Source organism: Mesoplodon densirostris, chromosome 20, assembly GCF_025265405.1.
Source record: "Mesoplodon densirostris isolate mMesDen1 chromosome 20, mMesDen1 primary haplotype, whole genome shotgun sequence".
Classification (NCBI taxonomy): domain Eukaryota; kingdom Metazoa; phylum Chordata; class Mammalia; order Artiodactyla; family Ziphiidae; genus Mesoplodon; species Mesoplodon densirostris.
In genome coordinates, this window is record NC_082680.1 from 32,860,851 (window position 1) to 32,884,566 (window position 23,716).

At 45.6% G+C, this 23,716-nt stretch overlaps 1 protein-coding gene across 10 annotated transcripts in view; it reads right to left on the reverse strand.

Annotated features, from left to right (window-relative positions):
* SLC20A2 (solute carrier family 20 member 2) overlaps window positions 1–23,716 on the reverse strand; it is a 108,134-nt gene that overhangs the window by 54,396 nt on the left and 30,022 nt on the right. Inside the window, exon 1 of one of the 10 annotated variants that reach the window (XM_060085741.1) lies at window positions 22,120–22,378. The exons of the other annotated variants lie outside the window; for them this stretch is intronic. The gene's annotated coding sequence lies outside the window, so the exon portion shown is untranslated. Of the gene's footprint in view, window positions 1–22,119; window positions 22,379–23,716 lie in introns of those variants that run through there. 10 annotated transcript variants of the gene reach the window in all.

Consider the following 23,716-nt stretch of genomic DNA (forward strand, 5'->3'; position numbering starts at 1 on the left):
AACGTGCTAGCTGCTAACTATCTGGAAGGAAGAAAAAAGTGAGATCCCTACCTCACACCAAGTTAAAGATTTAACTGTAAAAATTGAAACCTGAAGAAAATTAGAACATAGGTAAATATTTACTTAACATTGGGATGGGGAAGCCTAGACATGACATTGAAGGCGGTTAATGGAAAGAATCAACACATGTGAGTTCATGGGAATCCTGCAGCTGGAGACAGAGGAGTCTGAGGTGTGGAAGCATCACTTGGAAATGCCTCTTCTCGTCCTCAGCAATGGTTCTCAACAAGGGGCCGTGCTGTTTGAAACCTCCAGCAAATGCCTTCTTCCTTCTAACTCTCCTAGGAGGGTTTTTCTTTCTTTCTTTTTTTTTTTTTTTTTTTTGCGGTACGCGGGCCTCTCACTGTTGTGGCCTCTCCCGTTGCGGAGCACAGGCTCCGGACGCGCAGGCTCAGCGGCCATGGCTCACGGGCCCAGCCGCTCCGCAGCATGTGAGATCTTTCCGGACCGGGGCACGAACCCGTGTCCCCTGCATTGGCAGGCGGACTCTCAACCACTGCGCCACCAGGGAAGCCCTAGGAGGGCTTTTCTGAAAACGGTCAAGACGAGGAGGGGGGAGGTTGGAACAAGCTTCCTCTTTGCCTCTCCTTCCCCGAGTGTGAAAGCCCCTAAATGGCCGGGATTCACAGGACCGAACGTTACGAGATAGTCGTCAATTTTCAGACGCCATCAACCTCCTGCACTGGAGGAACAGAGCCCTTCAACTGTTGGACTTATCACAGGAGGTACTGAGGGTTCCATGAGCTGTGTCAAAACGCGTCCTGTTCACAAGGTCCCGTCTTTCCTCCGTGCCTTCTGAACAAGCTGCTCGGTTCGGCTCTCCTGCCCTCGTGTCTAGGCCTTCAGCTCTGAATGAGCCCTCCTCAGGGCTCCTGAGTTGGGGCTTACAGATTCTCTTCTTCCACGAGCCTCCGCCTCAACTCTCCCTAACACCCTCTTCTCCACCCTAGAAACCTGAATGTTAGAGGAAGGGTGAAAACAAACGTTCTCAGGATATTTCTAGTCACGTTTGTATGCTGTTTAAAAACAGCAATGTTGCTGAGTTGTAGCACTTAATAGACATTTGTGCACAGAGGAGCGTGGGTGGGAGGGTCCTGCTCTGAAATGCTGCCAAAGGCGACACCCGAGGAGACCCCTGGACCTTCCAGCAAAGGTGCTGCTCCAGCCCCCCTCCACCCTGCACACCCCTCCCCCAAGCCTGGGGTCTAACCATCTCCCCAGTCCAGCTACCAGCCCCAGACAACCAGGTTGGTGGCAGACTGTGGCCTGTTCAGGAGCTCAGACCCACACAGAAAAGAATCCCAAAGATGACTTTTGGCTTCTTCCCCAAGCACACACCTATTTTCATCAATTCATGTGCCAATTCCAAACTCAGCTTTTTAAAGAACGCCTCTCATCCTGAAGGATGCTTACTGAGCTGCCCTTACATTTCACCCAATAACTTTGCAGTCCTTCTCCTGTCCCTATGATGCAGAAGGAATTCAATACATCTGTAAAATGTCTTATTTCCTGGGTCTGCTAGGAAACAGCTAAGTAGGGCAAGGTCCTACTTGACCAGGCTTCATCTCATTTACTGACATGAGCTGAGTCATAATTAATAGTTGCTTACATCCTCCAGCTTGATACACCCAAAAGCAGATACGAGGACAGTATCCACTGGGTGGCTTCTGGGCTGTGCGGATCTTTTCCCTGACACTCAGGGGCCACACCCAGGCCAGGCCCTCCCTTTGACAGATGACGGGAAAGAGCCAGGTCCCCCATGCAGAGAACCTGGGGCTCTGAACTTATTTTCCAACACCTCCCCTGAGGCCCAAGTGCTGCACACACACCCTCTGAAAATGTACCACCTGCTTTCCCGGAAACCAGGACTGGATCTTGAATTCTGACACTTAAGTTGAAATATCTCTTCAGGGGTGCGACGTAAAATCCAGTGACCCTCTGCTACATGTGGGTGAGCCTGACTAGTAAGACAAAGAAACGACTAGCTTTTCCTGGTAATATTTAAATAAAACGGAAGATTCACTTTTGGAATCTTATGACTTGCAGAGAACAGTACAGCAGAAACATTTTTCTTTCACCATTCAGGATGTAGATCTTGTCATAAGGAGTTTCTATTAACAACATCATTCTTGAATAGCTCACGGAAACATTGACGGCAAACGCTTAAATGTTAAAAAGACAGTTTAGGGCTTCCCTGGTGGCGCAGTGGTTGAGAGTCCGCCTGCCGATGCAGGGGACGCGGGTTCGTGCCCCGGTCCGGGAAGATCCCACATGCCGCGGAGCGGCTGGGCCCGTGAGCCATGGCCGCTGAGCCTGCGCGTCCGGAGCCTGTGCTCCACAACGGGAGAGGCCACAGCAGTGAGAGGCCCGCGTACCGCAAAAAAAAAGACAGTTTCAAAAGTAATAGTATATTTAGGGTAGATAACGCTGAGTTTCATATTTTCACACGAATGATAAAAAAAAATGGAAACATTACTAGAATGGGTCTGAAACTGGCCTCCGCCCCCTTTAAACAGCATATTCACAGGTAAGCGGAGCGGCCCTGGGAGCAGACGTGCCTGGAGAAAGGCAGGTGGATGCTGTTCTGATGACGGCAGAGGCAGGGGGATGGGCACAGGGGACGAGGAGAGGAGAAGAGGGAGAAAATGACGTCAGAAGGCAAGGTGACAACGCAGCCAGAGGTCAGGCACCACCTGGAACAGGGGTTTGGAGGCAGAGGACGCAGGTAACAGAGGCAGGAGAAGCAGGTGTCCTCGCTGGGGCCTGAGCATGGACACAGAGCCTGGAAACGACGACGTATGACGTGCAAAGTGAACAACGTGGGACTTCCCTGGTGGCGCAGTGGCTAAGCCTCCGCGCTCCCAATGCAGGGGGCCCGGGTTCCATCCCTAGTCGGGGAACTGGATCCTGCAGGCACGCCGCAACTAAGGAGCCCGGCTGCTGCAGCTAAGACTTGGTGCAACCAAATAAATTAAAAAAAAAAAAAAAAAAAGGGAACGACGCAAACTGGAACAGAAGTGGCCAGGACGTCGGCCAACAGATGCGGCCCCTGCCCAGCCCCGTGTGTCCTTTGCCTCCTCCTTTTCTCTCTGTTGTTAGAAAGGAGCATTTGTTTCTCCTGCCCAGAGAAAGGGAAAGAGCACAGGACCAGTCAGGGCCCCGGGTCCATGCCACTCCAGCCTCCTCCTGGCTCCACAGCCCTGGGAGAGTCATATCAACGCCTCATCTGAAAAGTAGGAAGAACAGCACACAGCATGGTGGTGGGTGAGGGCCCCCGGCTCAGCGCCAGGGATCCACACGTGGCGACCTGCCGTTACTGGCAGCTAAAGCCCTGGGCAATGGTCAGGAAACCTGAAGCCCAAGCCTGGAGCCGCTACTAACTAGCAACGTGACCATGGGTAAGTCCTGTCTCACCATCTGCAAAGGGGGACAGGAATAGCAAACCTAATGCATGCGAAGTGTTTTGTAAGTTGCGGTTAGCCTCAAGCAACGTGAAGTTATGGTATCACTGTAGTCACAGGAATCGTAACAGCGTGAGGTTCCCAAATCCTTCTAGAAGCATCTTTCTCACTCATATGCCCCCGTCTCCCTCCAGTGCGGCTCTTCTTCCTCGATGTACCGACTCTGGCCTTGTCTTTGCTTGAAGACTGACTTACACTGTAAGGCGCAGGGACTTCTTCGAGGGGTGGAGGGAGGCGAAGAGGCAGAGAAAAAAGAACCCTAAAAGGTACTAAGAGAAAAAATCCACACAAAATGGTAAAGCCGCTTTGGAAAACAATTTGGTGGTTTCTTATACAATACAGCATACAAGCCAGCAGTCCCATTCTGAGGTGCATTTACCCAAGAGAAATGGAAACACACGTCTCCACAGGAAACTTTCTGTTCTCTCTCTTGAGTTTGGTGGTGGTTACACTACTGTGCATGTGTGCCAAAACTCATGGAACTGTACACTTACAACTGGTGGGCTTGACTGTATATAAATTATGCCTCAATCAAGCTGATTAGAAAATAACACTGGAATATATAAATAGGTGAGGTGATGGATGCACTAATTAACGAGATGACAAGAATCCTTTCGCGATGTAGATGTACAAATACATATCAAATCATCACGGCGTACACTTTATTTATTTATTTATTATGTTTTTTATCGGTACGCGGGCCTCTCACTGCTGTGGCCTCTCCCGTTGCGGAGCACAGGCTCCGGACGCGCAGGCTCAGCGGCCATGGCTCACGGGCCCAGCCGCTCCGCGGCACATGGGATCTTCCCGGACCGGGGCACGCACCCGTGTCCCCCGCATCGGCAGGCGGACTCTCAACCGCTGCGCCACCAGGGAAGCCCGACACTTTAAATTGTAACATTTAAATGGTAGTATCTTACCATTTTATTTGTCAATTATATCTCAACAAAGGTGAGAAAAAAAGAAGGAAAACAACAGGGTCATCTTTGATATTTCCCCTTCCTGTACTGCCACACTGTCCCCCCAACCCCCAAGTCCCCTAGGATAAGGTATAAAAGTTAAATAGTTAAAAACAGAAAGAGCGAGCCACTCCCTTACCTGAGGAAAGAAGGAACATTCCACTCAGACACAGTAAAACCAGCCAGGGCCACCAGTGGAGCCAGGGGTCAGGGGCAGGCTGTCACCCTTGCTGCAGACAATGATGTCAAGAAGCAAAGAGCACACCAGGATCAGAGGAGAAGGCTGCACTGCACAGGGAAAGGCCCACAGAAAGGGACGCAGACACAGCTGTTCCGAGGCCAGAGACGAGAGAGGAAGGCCTGCTGCTGGGAGAGCCTACTGACCGCCCTTCAAGATGGGCACTGAGTGCTTCCACAGAGAAGAGAACAGCGGCCTTCCCGTGGAGGTAAGTCTACAGCAGTGCCGCAGGACCCAAAAAGAGGTTCCCTTCAAGGTTAGGGCAAATATAAGCATTTCAGCTGAAAATCACTTCTGTGGAGGGCCACAGACGGCAGGTACTTGAAATGTGAACTTGTGGACATCTCATGGACCAAAGCTTCCGGGAGGTCAGTTACAGTAGACGAGAGCATGAGATAATAAAAGTGTCACCTTGTTTGACACTCCAAACTCAAAAACCGGTCCAGTAATGTCATCTCCCAAAAGTACAGTCAGAAATGATTTACACAGTTCCGAGCAACGGTGTTTATTTTCATGTGAGGAACGGTGCTTGTACACTTGCCAGGCTGGGCCAGAGGCAGGGCCATCCCAGTCCTCTACCTTGAACGAGGAGGACTCAGGTAGGGAATGGGTGTTCTTTATGACATCAGTCTCAAAAGTTCAAGAAAACAAGTAAATAGGGCCTCCTTGGTGGCGCAAGTGGTTAAGAGTCCGCCTGCCGATGCAGGGGATACGGGTTCGTGCCCCGGTCTGGGAGGATCCCATATGCCGCGGAGCGGCTGGGCCCGTGAGCCATGGCCGCTGGGCCTGCGCATCCAGAGCCTGTGCTCCGCAACGGGAGAGGCCACAACAGTGAGAGGCCCACATACCGCAAAAAGAAAAAAAAAAAAAAAAAAAAAAAAAAAAAGAAAACAAGTAAATAACTTAAAATGTGAAGAAATACTCACGTATAAAGATGTTTATTAACAGGGTCATTTATAATGATCATGAAAAAGAGGAAACCACCTAACTGTCCCCAGACAGGAGAATGGCTGCAGAAACACGGGTGACTTCTAAAGATGAAATATTATGTAGTCACTCAAATGGTGTAACTTGAGAGTTTTACATGACATTGGAACATAGTAATAATGCTAAGTGAAAAATCCATACACAAAATGGCCTGGGCCATATTTCAACCGTGTTGAAGAATGCACCGGGGGCTAAGGGACTAAAGAAACAGGCCCAGTAAGAGCGACTCTCTCTAGGTGTTCTTTACTTTTTTTTTTTTTTGCGGTACGTGGGCGTCTCACTGTTGTGGCCTCTCCCGTTGCGGAGCACAGGCTCTGGACGCGCAGGCTCAGCGGCCATGGCCCACAGGCCCAGCCGCTCCGTGGCATGTGGGATCCTCCCGGACCGGGGCACAAACCCGTGTCCCCTGCATCGGCAGGCGGACTCTCAACCACTGCGCCACCAGGGAAGCCCTACATTTTTTGATATTATGAAAATTGTCTACAATGAGCAATTACTACTTTTATCAATTAAAAAAACCTTCAAACACTACAAAGAAAAGTACTTTTTTTTTAAAGTTAGGCATGTACAACCAAAATATGCTTAGTTTTTCCTAGTAAAGAAAATGAATTTCATATGAATCTGTTTTCAGCCTAGGCCTCTCAGACAATTCTTGCTTCCTTACGACCCATGACTTAAGACGCAGAATACGTCTTCTGTTCTCTTCATTTATCTTATCTTTGTTTTTCACTTTCATGGCTGTCCCTTTGTTCTGGTGCCTGAGCCCTCGGTGGATAGGTCTCTGCATGGTCTGTGGCCTCGATGTGCAGGAGTCTAAAGGTTCCTCCTCGGTCGCATGTGCTCTTTCTCTGGATTCTTGCTTCATCCTTCTCATGCTCCTCTGGAGGCTTTGGCCATCAGGACTGAACTTCACCCAAAGAGTAAGAAAATTTCCTGATGGTCCAAGTACTTCACAGTAGTTGAGGTTAATGTTTACAAGAAACAACCTATGATTCACTCTTTTAGCCTATCTTGGGTCACAGAATTAGAGAATCATAAAACGTTTGATCTGAAGGGACTTTTAGAAGTTATCTATTCCAGTTTTGGTCCTTCTGAAGATGTGACTGTCCCAACTGAGAGTACAGGTTGTGATCACCCACTTACTGTGTAGGCGGCGCTCAAACCAAACCTGTGTGAAGGCAGCGGAAGTGATGCCCCTGGCTGACATGCATCGGGCTTTCTTGATGACACTACTCCTGACCCCGGGGGTTGGGATACCTCGAGGTCCTGGCCTCAGCCAGGGGTGGGGAGGCAGAGACCATGGGGAAATAGCAGAGGGTGATAAAGAGAGCACGTTACCGAGAAGGCTGCAGAGCCTGCACCCTGGAATGTTTTCAGGGTCAGCTGATGTCTCAAGTGCTGTCCAGCTCTATTATTTTACATCATCCAGAGACCACAGGGCCGGGAAGAGGCAGTTTAGCCTGGAACTATGAACCACAGGATTGTCCTGTGGGGAGAGGGAGTGGAAATTTCTGACCCTCTCCTGAGCAGTGCAGTCAACGGCCTTCATGAATTTATGGAACGTGAACAAACTTATTTTGGTCCTCTAGCTAGAGTTTCCACTGCAGAGCCTGTCGGCTCAGCTCTTCCGTACCAGGCCCCATTCCGGATATATTCACTCTCCCTCCTGCATTTTTGTCATTCTGACATTTAAATTTCTTGTTGGCTCATAAAGCGTGTGTGTTATTCAGATGTTTTCCACACAGCCTTTTGCTCCCTGGGAAGGCACTGTCTAAACCTAGTAAGTAAAAATATTTTTTAAAGGATGAAGAAATAAAAGCAAAATTAATTCAAATGAATTAAAAGTTAAAGGAGTTAGGATGATTTGGGCCTGAAGAAGGGAAGATTTAGGAGTTCCTACATGACTTACATGAAAAATATTTCTTAGAAACGGAAAGACGGCCTCAGGAGGCATAAGTGCTAGTTTCCTGGAGGTGTTCAAATGGGACCTGAATGACTGAGTGGTGGGTTAGAGCAACAAAGCCCCTACCTATTGTTTCCATTTTAAACGGATAATTCAGTGATTCCATGAAAAGGTTACCAAAAGGAAATACATTATCAGCCACTCTTGACCCAGTTGGAGACACAGCAAACACTCTTTCCAACGACAGGCGAATGGATAAAGAAGATGTGGCACATACATACAATGGAATATTACTCAGCCATAAAAAGGAACGGAACTGGGTCATTTGTAGACACGTGGATGGACCTAGAGTCTGTCATAGAGTGAAGTAAGCCAGAAAGAGAAAAGCAATTATCATATATTAACGCATACATGTGGAACCTAGAAAAATGGTACAGACGAGCCTATTTGCAGGGCAGAAATAGAGACGTAGACGTAGAGAACGGACATGTGAACACAGAGGGGGAAGGGGAGGGTGGGATGAATTGGGAGATTAGGTTTGACATAAATACATTACCATGTGTAAGTAAAACAGATAGCTAGTGGGAACCTGCTGTATAGCACAGGGAGCTCAGCTCAGTGCTCTGTGACGACCTAGAGGGGTGGGATGCGGGCTAGGGGGTGGGAGGGAGGTCCAAGGAGAGGATATATGTATACATAGAGCTGCTTCACTTTGTTATACGGCAGAAACTAACACAACACTGTAAAGCAATTATACCCCAATTTTAAAAGAAAGTCTTTCATCGTAAGAAGAAAAACTACACTCAGGAGGAAAAAACTTTGTAACTGAATGGGTTGCCACACACTTCCATAAGCTCCCACTGGAAGTGTGGAATTACTTGCAGCGAAGATTTGAAAGATAGATTATTACCATCTTGCGGAGTGTTTTAGGTGTGATACTGCTTGAAAGCCAGGGACTAGAATAGCTGAGCTTTACACATTTTCCTTCCACTCCAAGACAGAAGTGGCTCCTGAACGTTTTTCCCTTTCTGTAGGCATTATAGACAGATTACCTCCAAATATTCTAGGTAAATTTTTTTCTTCACTCATAACCAAAAATAGATGCGTTTTCATGAGCAAATCACTTAACATCCCTTCTATCAACTGGCAAACCTAGGATCACTTGTTCCAGTTCTGTGCCCTGAAGTGTTGGGCTGCTTGGCTAAGTTCCAGGAACTATATTAGGGAAATACTTTCCTCCAGCCACAGTTTAAAATGGAACTATGTATATAAATAGATATCTTGGTTCTTACATATTTACTTGCTAATTCTGTTCCAAGTATCATGGAAGCTCAATAAAAATGTGAATGACACAAAAACATTGATTCCTGATACCACTACGTATTATTTCTATTAATGGAACATTAGTATAAATAGAAGAGTTGATAGATGAAGATTCTTATCTTAAGTATTCTCCATGCTCAACTTATAGCCCCATATTTCTTGTTCTCATTCCAGAGGTTCTTAGGCAATAGTTCTTAGGCAGCAGAAGCAAGAGAGGACAGATAACTATGAAAATGATTTAGTCGGACTTTCTGTGATGTAGCAAAGTCTGTTCAAGGCTCTGAAGTGCCTCATCAGAAGGCTGCAATGCAAGCTTGATTCAATTCCACCAGTAAGTGCAAAACAGCAGTGTAAGCAGCCCAAACAAGGCAATAAGTCCATAAATTGTTCATCTGGTTGGTAAGTCAGGTGAAAATTTAGCAGTTCTTCATATCTCTGAGACTATGAAATTAAAGTCTTGTTACTAAATTAAGAAACCATAAGCATTTACTTGATATCACCTTCAAAGAACCACGGAGACAGAAGTTAAAAAATATAAGAGGGGCTTCCCTGGTGGCGCAGTGGTTGAGAGTCCTCCTGCCAATGCAGGGGACACGGGTTCGTGCCCCCGTCCAGGAAGATCCCACATGCTGCGGAGCGGCTGGGCCCGTGAGCCATGGCCGCTGAGCCTGTGCGTCCAGAGCCTGTGCTCTGCGATGGGAGAGGCCACAAGAGTGAGAGGCCCGCGTACCACACACACACACACACACACACACACACACACACACACATAAAAGAGAGATAAGACAGTTTATAAGATTTCTTTGAAAATTATTTCCCAATTCTGAGAGTGATCCCGGCACTTCATTCCTTATGCATGATTAAGATAAACTTTCTTGGGCAAGTCACTAGCTCCCTTTGCCTCAGTTTTTCCTTCAGAAAACTTAGAGCTGGGGAGGATGCTTTGATGTGAACATAAAGAGCTTTCTTAAAATAACCAGAAAGCAACCAGATATAAGCTACTCTTTAGTGATGTTTTAAATCAGTTAAGAGAAGAAAAATATGTAATTATACTGTCTTTTATCATTACCTACTTAATTACCTTTACTGGAGTTCGTGTGTGTATTCAAATTGCTGTCTTGTGTCACTTCCTTTCAGCCTAACGAACTTCTTTTAGTATTTCTTGTAAGGCAGATCTGCTAGGAGGGGATTCTCTCAGTTTTCATTTTCTTGGGAATGCTTTTATTTTGAAAGACAGCTCTGCAGGATGCAGGACTCCCTCAGCACTTTCACATGTATTCTCACTGCCTGCAGGCCTCCACTGTTCCTGATGAGATAGATGTCAGCTGTAGTTTTGGTGGGCTTCCCTCATACTCCCCAAGTCACTTCTCCCTTGCTGCTTTCCGATTTTCTCACTTTCAACATTTTGACTATAATATGTCTGGGTGTGGATCTCTTTGTGTTTATCCTCCTTGGCGTTTGTTAAGCATTTCGGGTGTGTAGGTTACTGTTTTTCATCAGCTTGGGGAAGTTGTCAGCCATGACTTCTTTGAGTGTTTTTTCTGGCCCTTTCTCTCTCTTCTACTTCTGGTATTCCCATTGTGACACTTAACAGTGGCCTATATTTTTCTGAGGTTCTGTTCATTTTTCTTCATTCTTCTCTCTTTCAGTTCTTCAGACCACATAATCTCTGTCATTCTATCTTCTAGTTTGCTGATTCCTTCTTCTGACAACTCACATCCACGGTGCAGCCCCCTAATGAGTTTTTCATTTTGGTTACTGTACTTTTCAACTTGAAAATATCCACTTTAAAAAAATGTTTTAATTGTGGTTGAAATAAACATAAAATTTACCATTTAACCATTTTAAGTGTATAGTTCAGTGACATTAAGTACATTCACATGATTGTGCAAACATCCCAGTCATCCATCTACAGAACTTTTAATCTCAAACGGAAACTCTGTACCCATTAGACAGTAATTTTCCATTCTCCCTGGCAACCACCATTTTACCTTCTGTCTCTATGAATTTGACTACTCTATCATATGAGTGACATCATACAGTATTTATCTTTTTGTGACTGTCTTAATTTCACTTAGCATAATGTCTTCAAAGTTCACCCATGTTGTAGTATGTGTCAGAATTTCCTTCCTTTTTTTAGGCTGAGTAATAGTCCATTGTATGTATAGACCACATTTTGTTTATTCATTCATCTGCTGATAGACCTCGGGGTTGCTTCTACCTCTTGGCTATTGTGAATAATGCTACTAAAATGGGTGTACAAATACCTCTTCAGGTCCCTGCTTTCAAATCTTTCGGGTATACACCCAGAGGTGGGATTGCTGGGTCGTATGGTGATTCTGGTTTTAATTTTTTGAGGAACTGCCGTCCTATTTTGTACCACAGCTGCACCACTGTACATTCCCCCCAGCAGTGCACAAAGGTTCCAATTTCTCCACATGCTCACCAACACATTATTTTCTATTTTATTTTGTTTTTTAATAGTAGCCATCCTAATGGGTGTGAGGTGATATGTCTCACTGCGATTTTGCTTGTCATTTCCCTAATGATTAGTGATGATGAACATCTTTTCATGTGCTCGCTGGCCATTTGTAAATCTTCTTTGGAGAAATGTCTATTTAAGTCCTTTGCCCATTTTTGAACCAGGTTGTTTTGTGCTGTTGTTGTAGGAGTTTTTTACACATTTATATTTTGGATAATAACCCTTTATCAGATACATGATTTACAAATGCTTTCTCCCATTCTGTAGGTTGGCTTTTCACTCTACTGATTGTGTCTTTCGACATGCAGAAGCTTTTAATTTTGAGGTAGTCCAATTTATCTGTCCTTACTTTTGCTGCTTTGGCTTTGGGTGTCGTATCTACATTTGGTTCTTTTTTTTTTTTATCATTTCTATCTCTTTAACGAGTCTCTATCTATGCGATGAGTCACTGTTCCCACATCTTCCTTTAATTCTTTAAGAATGGTTTCTTTTAGTCTTTGAACTAAGAAAATAAAATAATAGCTTCTTTGAAGTCTTTGTCTGCTAAGTTCAGTAACTGGGCCCCTCCAAAAGCAGTCTCTACTGCCCAGTTTCTCTAACATGTCCCATAATTTTCTGTTGAAAAATGGACATTTTAGACAATATATTGTAGCAACTCTGGTTACTGGTTACTCCCTCCCCACCAGAGGTTGTTGTTATTTGGTTGTTTGTTTACTTGGCTGGACTAATTCTGTGGAAGTCTACTTTCCCTACAGGGTACAGCTGTTGATGTCTCTGCTCAGATATTTCTCCCTTTTATATACTTTAGTCTGGCTTGCTAGGGATCACCCATGGGACAGCATAAGACACTTACTGGTCAAAGGTTGTGCTTAAGTCCCCTTAGCTAGTTAGAGTTTCACCCTCTACCATGACGTTTGGGGCTTAGAAACTACTTTCACAGTTCAGAGAGCAAGGGGTGGAGGGAAGGTCTGAATATAAAGGAGCTGCACAAGAGTTGGAATTATTATGTATCCTGGCTGTGCTGGTGGCCATAAAAACCTGAGCATGTGCAAAACCTCATACCACTGTACACCAGAAAAAGTGAACTTTACTGTATGTAAATTTTTAAGTGACTGGATTTGCCTTTTAAGAAAAGATACCTCTACACCGGTACTGCTCTTACACAGCTGGATCCAATTTTATCACTTGGGTTCTTAAAAGTTCAGGACTTAATATTTAATAGGGGGACAGAAAACAAAATCTTTCTTATTATACTGTTGCCTACTGGGGGTCATTTCTTCTCAGAACACAATACAAACTAAACTTAAAAAAACATATCCTTCTAATGCTTAATAGTTAGTATGATAAGGTCAAGCTTTTATATCTGACCAAAGAAGTCTCTTCTGGATTAGACGTCGTCATTTTTCTTCAAGTAAAAATTCTGGATTTCCTTAATCGTTACTGACAAGGCCCACAGAGCCTGAAGACACTATGACTTAAAGATCCAGGAAAAATCAAGCGAATGTAAACAAAAGTAGAGATGGCAAAAATCAGGCCTGACAGACGAGGTGTGAGGCTGGACGCACAGCCTGCTGGGTCCCCAGGGATCCTCAAGTCTGTACAGCAGGCTGAGGCACAGAGTGACAGAACAACTCAGCGAGACTCTCTTCCCGCACCAGTCGCCACTTTAATTTCAGGTCAAGTTGAAAGCAATCCCTCTTTTTTTAATTTTAAACCTTTACGATAGTAGATGAGCTCATTTATAACTCCCAACCACCTCGCTACGCTGAGTGCATCCATACCCTCTCATTTTTGCTTTTAATCTTCCGAGTAAAGGCAAAAACAAACAAAACAAAAAGGGAATGAACAAACAAAAAAACAAAAAGGAAGAAACTCAGTCCAAATTTTTAAGCCAAGGTTCATTCTCCTCTTGCTCTTACAAAAGCCACACTCTCCCTCGACAGCCACCAGTTTCCTGCCTTTTCTAATGTAGCCTATAGTTTCACGAAATACTTTTATCTGCTTTATCCCTTTTATTGTTTTTATTTTTATTTTTTTTATAAATTTATTTATTTATTTTTGGCCGTGTTGGATCTTCGTTGTTGCACGCGGACTTTCTCTAGTTCTGGCGAGTGGGGGCTACTCTTCGTTGCAGTGCGCAGGCTTCTCATTGCGGTGGCTTCTCTTGTTGCGGAGCACGGGCTCTAGGCGCACGGGCTTCAGTAGTTGTGGTGCACGGGCTTACTTGTTCCGCGGCATGTGGGATCTTCCCAGACCAGGGCTCGAACCTGTGTCCCCTGCATTGGCAGATGGATTCTTAACCACTGCGCCTCCAGGAAAGTCCCTGCTTTACCCCTTTTGAAAAGATGCTCTCTTCCTTCCTTCGTGCCACTCAACTGGCAAAGCCTTCTATCAATCAAACCGTGACCACCTGCTTATTCATCTTGATACACATCTGTGCTCTCACTGTGTGCGGACAGCTCTGTGTCTCACTGAAGTTGGAATCACTTGGTGGCAAGGATGTGCGGAAGTGGCCTCCACGGTCCTCACTGGGAACAGGGCTCCAACCACTGAGTATCTGACTATCTGGGTTAAATGGTTCACCCACTGCTCTTTTCCCCTCCCCTGCCCAGAGAAAATGAAGATAAGCCCATGGGGGATGTGCCTATACTTCCTCGGGGAGGCAAGAGTGTGGAGAAGGATTACGAGATTATTCCTACTGTATAAGTGCAGGAGAAAGCAACAAAGATGATGAAGAAAGGAAAGAGAGGATGAGGAGAAGAACGCTCCTTGTAAGGATGAAAACAGTAAGAAGGAAACTTGAAAAACCAGCTTTCTCAGTTCTCAGGATTCCAGGAAACACTCCTGATGAGTAACAAAGGTTCTGAACCAAAGACTAGGGTCAAAACATGGTTGTACCGGATCCTAGATTCCTTCTGGTTTCTCAAGGCTCTTTGGCTTTAAATTAAGCTTAAGGTATCAGTCCTGTTGAAAGTGGATTCAACTGAATCTCAGTCCAGACCTGTGTCTTCAAGTGAACCCGGGGGTGGATCCACTCATTTGGGCTAAGGCTTAGGAACAGACTGAAATGAGAGACCCTTCATGTAACCATCAAAAGGACTTACCCTCTCGCCTCACCATACAAAGCGGGCAGAAAGGGAGGTCTCCTGCTTCTGCTCAAGACTTTCTTAAATCAACGGCCACCCGTACCAAAACAGCTCCCCAAAACAGCCTTCTGAATAAGGCCACAGGGACATGCTGGCAGCCTGTGGCAGAAGTAACTAAGACAGCCGGTGCTCCCCTACAGGGCCATCACTCACCTCAGTAAACGCTGCTGAGATACACTCAGATACCACACGGCTAAGTTCTGTGGAAACACTACCCGAGGCCCCCAGCACATGGTTCCACCACCCACTACTCTGGATCTACGATCCAGAAGGATGGCCCCTGACAAAACTTAAGTGGGTAATCATAACACTAGGCACACCATTTTAATGACTTTTTAAAATATGCTGGATTCCCCAGCTCCCTGCCTTCGCTCTCCACGTAACACTGAACCTGAGACCCTGGCCAATGGGACATTCAGGTGAGGGTTCACGGAACCTCCAGAGCACCCAGTAGTGATGGCAGACCCCTGCCGAATGCCCTTCACACTGCAGAATTAACAGGATCCACCTCCACTGGTAACTGCTACACATCAGCCTATGTGGGCCTCTTCCCAAGAAACAAGATCTCAAGTCTCTTCCAGTTTTCCATTGTAAAAATAATATGCATGCATATAAAAATTTTGGTAAATATGGAAAAGGAGAAAGTAAGGCAAGGAACAATGCTCCTAGCCCACCACTGCAAAATGACCATTGTTTTTGTGTACATTTTGGTGTACTAGTTTTATCCACAGTGGTAGACATTAATTATGTAAGCCACTGGGAGGCCACTGGTGAATTAAATAAAATATAGAAGTCAAAGTAAAAATGAGTTACAGGGCTTCCCTGATGGTGCAGTGGTTAAGAATCCTCCTGCCCATGCAGGGGACACGGGTTCGATCCCTGGTCCGGGAAGATCCCACATGCCGCGGAGCAACTAAGCCCGTGCGCCACAACTACTGAGCCTGCGCTCTAGAGCCTGCGAGCCACAAGTACTGAGCCCATGTGCCACAACTACTGAAGCCTGTGTGCCTAGAGCCCGTGCTCCGCAACAAGAGAAGCCACCGCAATGAGAAGCCCGTGCACTGCAACGAGGAGCAGCCCACACTCGCTGCAACTGGAGAAAGCCCGCACGCAGCAACGAAGACCAACGCAGCCAAAAATAAATAAGTAGATAAATTTATTAAAAAGAAATTAATTACAATAGTTCCTTTCTGAAAAGAAAGTTTTTCATTATTACATAAGTAATATATGCTCGTTGAAGAAAAAAGGTCTAAAATACAGGTAACCAAAAAGCCAGGGGGAGAAACATGATGCATGAGCTCATTTCCTACAGATAGCTATTGTTTATATCTGGTGCACTGCATTCTTTTTTTATGTACATATAAATGCCTTCCTTTTAAAACAGGAATTAAAGCCATTAGCCCATTTAAAAATGCCTTCCATTCAAAAAATGAGGCGATACACGTTTTCTGTAACCTGCTAGTTTTACTCCATGTACATCCAACATCTTCATTTCAAATGGTTGCAGTGTGTTGCATTATATAGCAACACCATAAATTATTTAACCTGTACCTTATTTGGTTGTCTCTGGGGATCTTTTATTGAATTATTAGGTAATTCTTGTGTAGTCTAATAACCAGCTAAGGAGTTTTTTTTCCTCTCCTTTCGAAGAAGTTAATTTTTTTGACTCAACAACTACCATGAGACAAAGTTAATCCCAAACCACTTAACCACTCTCATTTAAAAAAAATTTTTTTTTAATTAATTAATTTACTTCTGGCTGCGTTGGGTCTTTGTTGCTGCACACGGGCTTTCTCTAGTTGTGGCGAGCGGGGGCTACTCTTCGTTGCGGTGCGCGGGCTTCTCATTGCGTGGCTTCGCTTGTTGTGGAGCACGGGCTCTAGGCACGCGGGCTTCAGTAATTGTGGCACGTGGGCTCAGTAGTTGTGGCTCGCGGGCTCTAGAGCACAGGCTCAGTAGTTGTTGTGCATGGGCTTAGTTGCTCCGCGGCATGTGGGATCTTCCTGGGCCAGGGCTCGAACCCATGTCCCCTGCACTGGCAGGCAGACTCTTAAACCACTGCGCCACCAGGGAAGTCCCACCACTCTCATTTTTAATGACACATCTGTGGACTAGATATGACTGATTTTAGACACAAAATTACTTTTGCCAGGGCGAAATACCCAAGAAGACTATTTTGTCATTTCTCTTTGTACAGAAATGAAAATAGCCTTTTGCCTGCTACCATGACGAACCAAATCAAGCAGCCATTTGCATTTCCTCTACTGGATATATAGTTATTGAGAGTTCACGGGGTTTTTAAAGACAGTATTTTCTATTCAGAGACTGATCCAGGGCGTTAGAAGTCAGTCGTCTCTGCTCTGTGAATCACTAAGACAAACCTGTCTTCTCTGTGTGCAACCACCACAGGGACCGGGTCTCACATACTCTGTGCGTGGACACAGATGTAGAACGTGACAGTACACGCGGCCTCATGTCTGAGAAGTTAGTTTTTTCCAACATAATGAGGTCTGAAGACTCAGTGACAGCCTTGGAATACTCACCTGCCACCTTCACCCTCTGTCGCCCATGACAAGGCAAACGAGTCTGCGCCAGACTGCCCTCGCTTGAAGGAATGTTGAATACTCTGCAAATGTGTGATAAAGAACAGCTATAAAAGCTAAGGATGCCACTATCCCAGTTCTCAGCGCTGAGCTCTGAGGGCCTCAGAGCCGGGCTAAGGCAGGACGTGGCCTCTCTGGGGACAAAGGTGCGATCCTGGGGCGACACTTTCTACGCAGCACTGGCAAAACATGTCCTCAGAGAACCCTCTCTTCACTCTGATCACAGGAAGCTCTGACTGTCCTAAACGCTATACAAAGTGTAACAGACACACTCTCCGTAGTTTGTTTTCAACCCCAGACAACTCCTTCAAGCAAAAGTACAAAGGAAAAATACACAAAAGGGCAAAGACAACTAAATTAAGATGCATTTTTATTATGTGCAAAATGGGGGGCTGCAGGGGGAGGAGAGAGACTCTTAGGAATAAGTACCTGGACTGGGGACGGTCAGAACTGCCAGCTGCCTGATTCGAGATCATTAATTACATGGGCAAGGGCGGAGCACCTGTGGCCTTGGACGGTGCAACAGAATAATTCACTAGGTATTTGTGTTAAGTGCCTACTAGGTGTCCCGTTGGTTGTTTGCTGCGGATACAAAACAAAAGGATAAACAGGTCCCTATCCTCCAGCTCTAAGGGAGACCCACTACCACAATATATTTAGGTCCCCCTGTCCCCAGCTCCCAGGTGGCAGGTGGAACTCCCCCTGCAGGCACGAGGGATGGCATCCTGCAGGCGGAAGGGACAGAGTTGGGAAGATGGGGTGGCATCACAGCCTGTCCCCTGTCCCCACGCTTCTTCTGAAATGGGGAAGAGCCCCCCTGAAATGGGGACTGTTACAGCAGTCTGCGGCATAGAGGGGTCACGGGCCAACATCAAGGGGCTCCCCATTTTCACAGCTGCCCAAACCTGCCCCCAGGTGGCTGCTGACAAGTCACACGGGGAGCAGGAGATCTAACACAATAGGGCTCCTGTCACAATATGCCATCTGCTCCTCGTCTGAAATGGGCACTGTCTTAACTACTGAGTTCAGAAAAGTAATTGCAAAATTCTCCTGGGTAATTATTAGTCTTCTCTCAGTGACAGAGGAAATCCAGAGCAAAGTTAGGGCTAGAGGGGGCTCTGACAGGTCCTTTAACTCCTGACTTCAGACAGAATATTGAAAACACTGCAAGCAAGTATAAACCCAGTTTTAGATGACTTCAGGAAAAACGTTCACATTTTCCAGTACCCAAGTTCCCCATTTTGTAATACTGTCCTTTGTACCCCATCTAGTGGTCCTCCAACTTCATCCGAATCACTTGGGGGGCTGGCTAAAACCAGATTGCTGGGTCCCACCTGCACAGTTCCTGAATCAACAGGTCTTGGGTGGGGCCTGAGAACGTGCATTTCTCACAAGCTCCCAGGTGGTACTGATGCTGAGGGTACTAGGACCACACATTGAGGACCACGGTTCTAACCTAACCCTTACTGGACCGAACCCTTACATCCTCAACAGAACTGGATACTAGTTGGCCATCGTCCCCCTGTCCAGAGGCACACAGATACTGGAATCACAATCCAAGAGTCCCCTGGTCATTTTTTTCCCTTCAGCCTAAATAATAGAAGTTCCCTAACATCTTATTATAGGCACCATTTTTCAACCCTTTAATCATTTTTGAGGTTCTCTGTTGGGATCTCTCCAAGTCCCTTTTAGTTGTGGAGCCGTGAACTAGACCCAGAACCTTAGTCAGAGATGGTATGAGGTTGAGTATAAAGGGAAAATGACTCACAGATGCATACCACATCCTCCTCTGACTAATGTCCAGTACCCGAGCTTGCCTTGTTAGCCCCCTCTGAGTCCTGCCCTTCTGACACCGTTATGGGCTGCAGTAATGCTGAGTTGACCTTCGAAACGCCTTTCTTCAGAGAAGCTCAAAGCACTTCTCTAACTAACACAACTGTTGACTCGACATCCCCAGCCAGATTGGGGATGAAGTAACTTGTTCAATCATGTATCAGTTTAAGAGGGAGAGAACATCGGGAACCCCAATTCAGGTTTCTATCCAGACATCACTCTGTGGAGAAAGATGCTCCTTACTTTTATTGCTTTTATGCGGTATCGAGTTTCCTCCTTTATAGACTAATAAACAGTCCCTTTCCAGGTGCAGGTGAAACTCCTGATCTCCTTCCCTGTGTGGGGAATGGTCCCGGAGACCTGGGGCTGTGGATCAGGCCCTGGGGGCCATCCCCCTCTTAACCTCCATCACTTCCCCAGCTGCTGGAAGAGACGGGGAAGCAGGGCCCCGGGGCACTGCCGGCTGCCCGAGTCCTACAAGGCGGAAGCCCAGAGGGGCTGAAAGCAGCCCGCGGGGGACCCCCGACCCTCCCCATGTGTCTTCCTTCCTTCTATTCCTCGCTCTGCAGGTTTACTCAGTGAGCAAGTCGCGGCCCAGGCTCTGTCCCGCCTCATCTGAGCACGTGGGCTCTTTGAGTGTAGGAACTATGCTTTCTTTGTGCATTGTATGGCTCTGGGGGTGCTTAATACATGCTAAATAGTAACAGCCGTCCCAGCATTTCCAGAAGCAATCGGCATTCCTGCCGAGGGCCAGATCCTATTACCATACACTTGTGCCCAAGACAGGCAGCGCTGAAGACACCCCTCTGCTTCCTGCTCCTTTCACCCAGAACTCACTGTATCAACTCCTATTCCTGCAAGAGTCCCTTCTGACAGAGAACATTCTAGAAGTGTGATCACTGAGCACATGCATGAGGCTCCCAACCAAAAGGCAACCTGTTAGGTAATGTAAGTCTAGCCACACAGTTACCTATTAAAAACCGCATGTGGACGATAGGGGAGCCAGAGAAGAGGTTCCTCTCCACGTCCCTGAAAAGCCCTCAAAGCTTCAGATCAGAAGACTCTTCTCTAGGACTGAAGCCGCAGTAAAAGAAATCTACTGCGATCAGGAGTTACTCTCTCAGAGCCTCTGGGGCTATACCTATTTTAAGAGGGAGAGGACTAGGACAGGAGGGCAGGCTGCCAGGGAGAGCAGCTTAAACAGGGCTGGAGGCCACACCTGCACAAAGTTAAGTGCAGGAGGGCTACGGGAGGCTCAGGTGTCCCCGGCACACGGCTGAAACCACGGGTCCCGGGCTCCTTCCACAGGCCACAAAGCTGCCCGTGTTTCTCAGCATCTGGACCCCCTGTTGGTGACTCTAGGTTGAGCTCACTGTGATTGGTCACGGCCAAGGTCACAAGTAGTCAACAGAGCCTCTTCTCAGGAGGGCACCGAGACCACTGTCCCTTTACCAGCCCCCCAGGGTGAGCCGCAGGAGGAGAATCGCGGCTCCAGCAAACAGGAGAAATTCCCACGCTGACACTGACATCACCTCCTGGCCTAGATCACTCTCTCAAAGGGCATAAATCACAAAAGCAAACACTCGGAAAGTGTCTACGAGCATTTTAGTAACTCCTCCTAAAAGAACATACGCTTCCTTGTAGTAAAGACACCTTTGGAAATTTCTTTCTGTTAAATTAAAAACATGGATAAATCTTAGACAGCTTTTCTTTTTTGCAGGAGTAAACTACAGTTGAGCAGATGAATAATAGCTTGAAAAGGATGTAATACACAACCACAGTGTACCTCTAGAAACACTCCACTGAGGAAACACTCCACTGAGACTCTGATGCTGCCTTATTAACAGACAAAAGGAAGAGCAGTTACTCTCTTTGGATAAAAGTATATATTCTGAAGAATATCCTGGAACAAAGTCCCTTTAACTGCTGAAGATGACATTACAGACTTTTCTGTTATAATTACAATGAATCCGGATGGCAAATTTCTCTTCTACTCAATAAAAAGACTTAAGTTTAAAAAAAAAAAGTTTATTTCTAAAAATAGCCTAAGAACTCAGTTCTATTTTCCCGTCTTACATTCTTTTCCTACTAAATGTACCAGTGAAACATTTCCTTTCATTGTTGGCACCTTGGGTTGTTCGGATTTAAAATCAGACAATACATACTAACAAAGAAGTCTTTAAATGCAGCTTTCCAAATGGAAAATGGCATCTGAGGGCAAGCCTTCCTCCCGGCCCACAGATGATGGAGCCCTAACGCCTGGGAGCAGCTACTACCCCCTGTTAGAACTGTTTCATTAAAATCAACATTCCAGGGCGGGGGGGGGGGGGAGATAATGTATGTATTAATTGATAAAGAAATTCCTGCTGGGTTCTGTGTCATAAGCAAGTTGTGGCATGAAGTCAGAGTCTTCTGAATTAAAACACACTTCGAACTAAGCAAGGTGATTCAGACTTAATTGAAAATATTCTACATTAAAATCTTTAGTTTTCTTCAGTCCAAATTTAAGCTGGCGACTTGTTACAGTAAGAGCAGTCAAGATTAGGGAATTCTTCCAGAAGATAATTTCAATTACTTTCCAAAAGCTTCCTCCTAAATTCATTTTATTTTTTAAGGGCTTCTCTCCAGGAGTATATGGATTTAAGCACCAAATGCTCCTTTAACAAAAACTGTCCATCTACACATTTTACAAAATTACATTTGACACTCCCATTATTTCTGCGCATAAACTTGTAGCTCACAGTAAGTGTAACAGGAATCCACTTTCAACATTTTTTTCCCTCTAAGAGTTAGGTAACCATTGAAAATAAAGCTCAATGACACACCATTCCATTAATCAAATATTTGAGCAGATAAAGTATATAACAGTCCACAGATTCCTTTTGCAAAGATAAAAATAGTAAGAATCACATACTTTCTCTTGGGAAAATCGAGTAAGGCAGGTTTCTTACATTAGGATACATTTAAGGAAAGCCCTTTCGCCACCATTCTTAGAAGCCTCTAAAGTGCCCACCCCAGAGTTCCCAGTTTTCCCAAGAGATAAAAAATTACTATGATAGCAACATTAGGAAGATTTAAGGAGAAAAGAACAAAGAGAAATCTGAAAGGTTCACCCAGTACTCACAAGTACTTTCAAAGAAAATCAGGGCTGCAATTCTTCCAAGACTGCTCTCTGGGGATCTCCAGCACAACCTGAGTCTAAAATAGACGCCTCTCACACGGGGCGGAGAAGTCACATTTCAGCTTGCTAACTTCTACTTGGGTAAACAGTTTTACAACTCATAGAACAAACCCTGGCTAAAATTAACTGCACCGGCGCAGCGGGCAGGAACTCGCTGGTCTGCATCATGTGTGCGGGGATTTATTCACTGGGACAACATCGGTGTCCTCTTAATGGGAGATCTGGCCAAGGGGCGTGCCCTGGGGAACAATACGGAGCATCATGATTATGCTAATTATTGAATTCAGTCCCATGGTGCTATCTCCTTTTACGCTGTTTTCCTGTTTTCGCAAGTACTGACAGAGGGGGAGAGAGTAAGCTCTTTTTCACAGCAGGCGTTCACTTGATTTTTAAGCGCTTTCAAATCAGACAAAACTTTGGCAACAAGGTGGCAGTGCTGTATGATCTTCACGAGGAAAAACCAAGTAAAGGGATATTCTGTCAGGTTATTTACACAGCATGATTAGACGTGGTACTACGTGAAATTAAACAGGCATCAAAGACACATACCAGCAAGTCTACCAACAAAGAGCGGTAAATGAAAGCTCTTTTTTTTGATACGTAATGAACGAATTTCGTTTGCCTTCTGGCTTTGTCTTCTGAACCTCCCAAGGAGCCGCTGTGAGGATACAGGTTCACTAATAAATGACAACTGAGAACAAATATCTCAAATATTTGCAAAAGGCATCGTCCTTAGCAAGAAGCATGTTGAAGTGTATTTAACTGCCTGGCTGTCTGGAACTGGTCAATTGTCCCTTAGAGGGGACAGACCACCTATAAATCATGTTGAAGCTCAAGTTGACAGTTAAAGACCCCAAGTACAGAGCTGATATTCAAAAGAAAACTGGAAGTAACACGGAACTTTCTTTGAAAAATACAAATTGCCTTAATAAGTACAACTTGGATCAAAGACACAGAACTGCTTAACACAAGATGGTTCAGACTAGTTTGTGTAGATATTTAAGTTCTTATGACATATTTTGCTCTTACTGGACCCTTTATGAGAGCTATCCAGGCACACTACGAACAGTAATCAAATCTCCAAACATCTCTGGGAGATGTCATTTTCCCATTTTGTTTTTTCAACAGATGGGTAAACAGGGAAATTCAATGCCTTGTCCAGCGCTTCTCACTGAATCAACACGGGATTATTCCACCTCTGCTCCTAACCTCTCTATGACATGTCTTCCATGTTAACTATTCAGCTATAATCCTACAAATCTTTTCAGAGCTGTCCGTTTTCCCAATTTTACAATGTCATATGTCAGTTTAGATTTCAAGAGATTTATTCTGCTCAGCTCCCAAATCCCAGGTCTGAGCTCTGAGGCTCACACCCCAACTCCCTGGTACAGACAGGTGACATGGACCCATAAGACCTGGCTGTGTCCTTATGAAGCACTTGGCCACCTGTGGCACGCCACCCAAAGTGGCGAAGGGTTGGTTTTCACTGGCATGAGCTGGCAGCCGCCAGCACAATCCCCCTCCCGGTTGTTTACAAAAA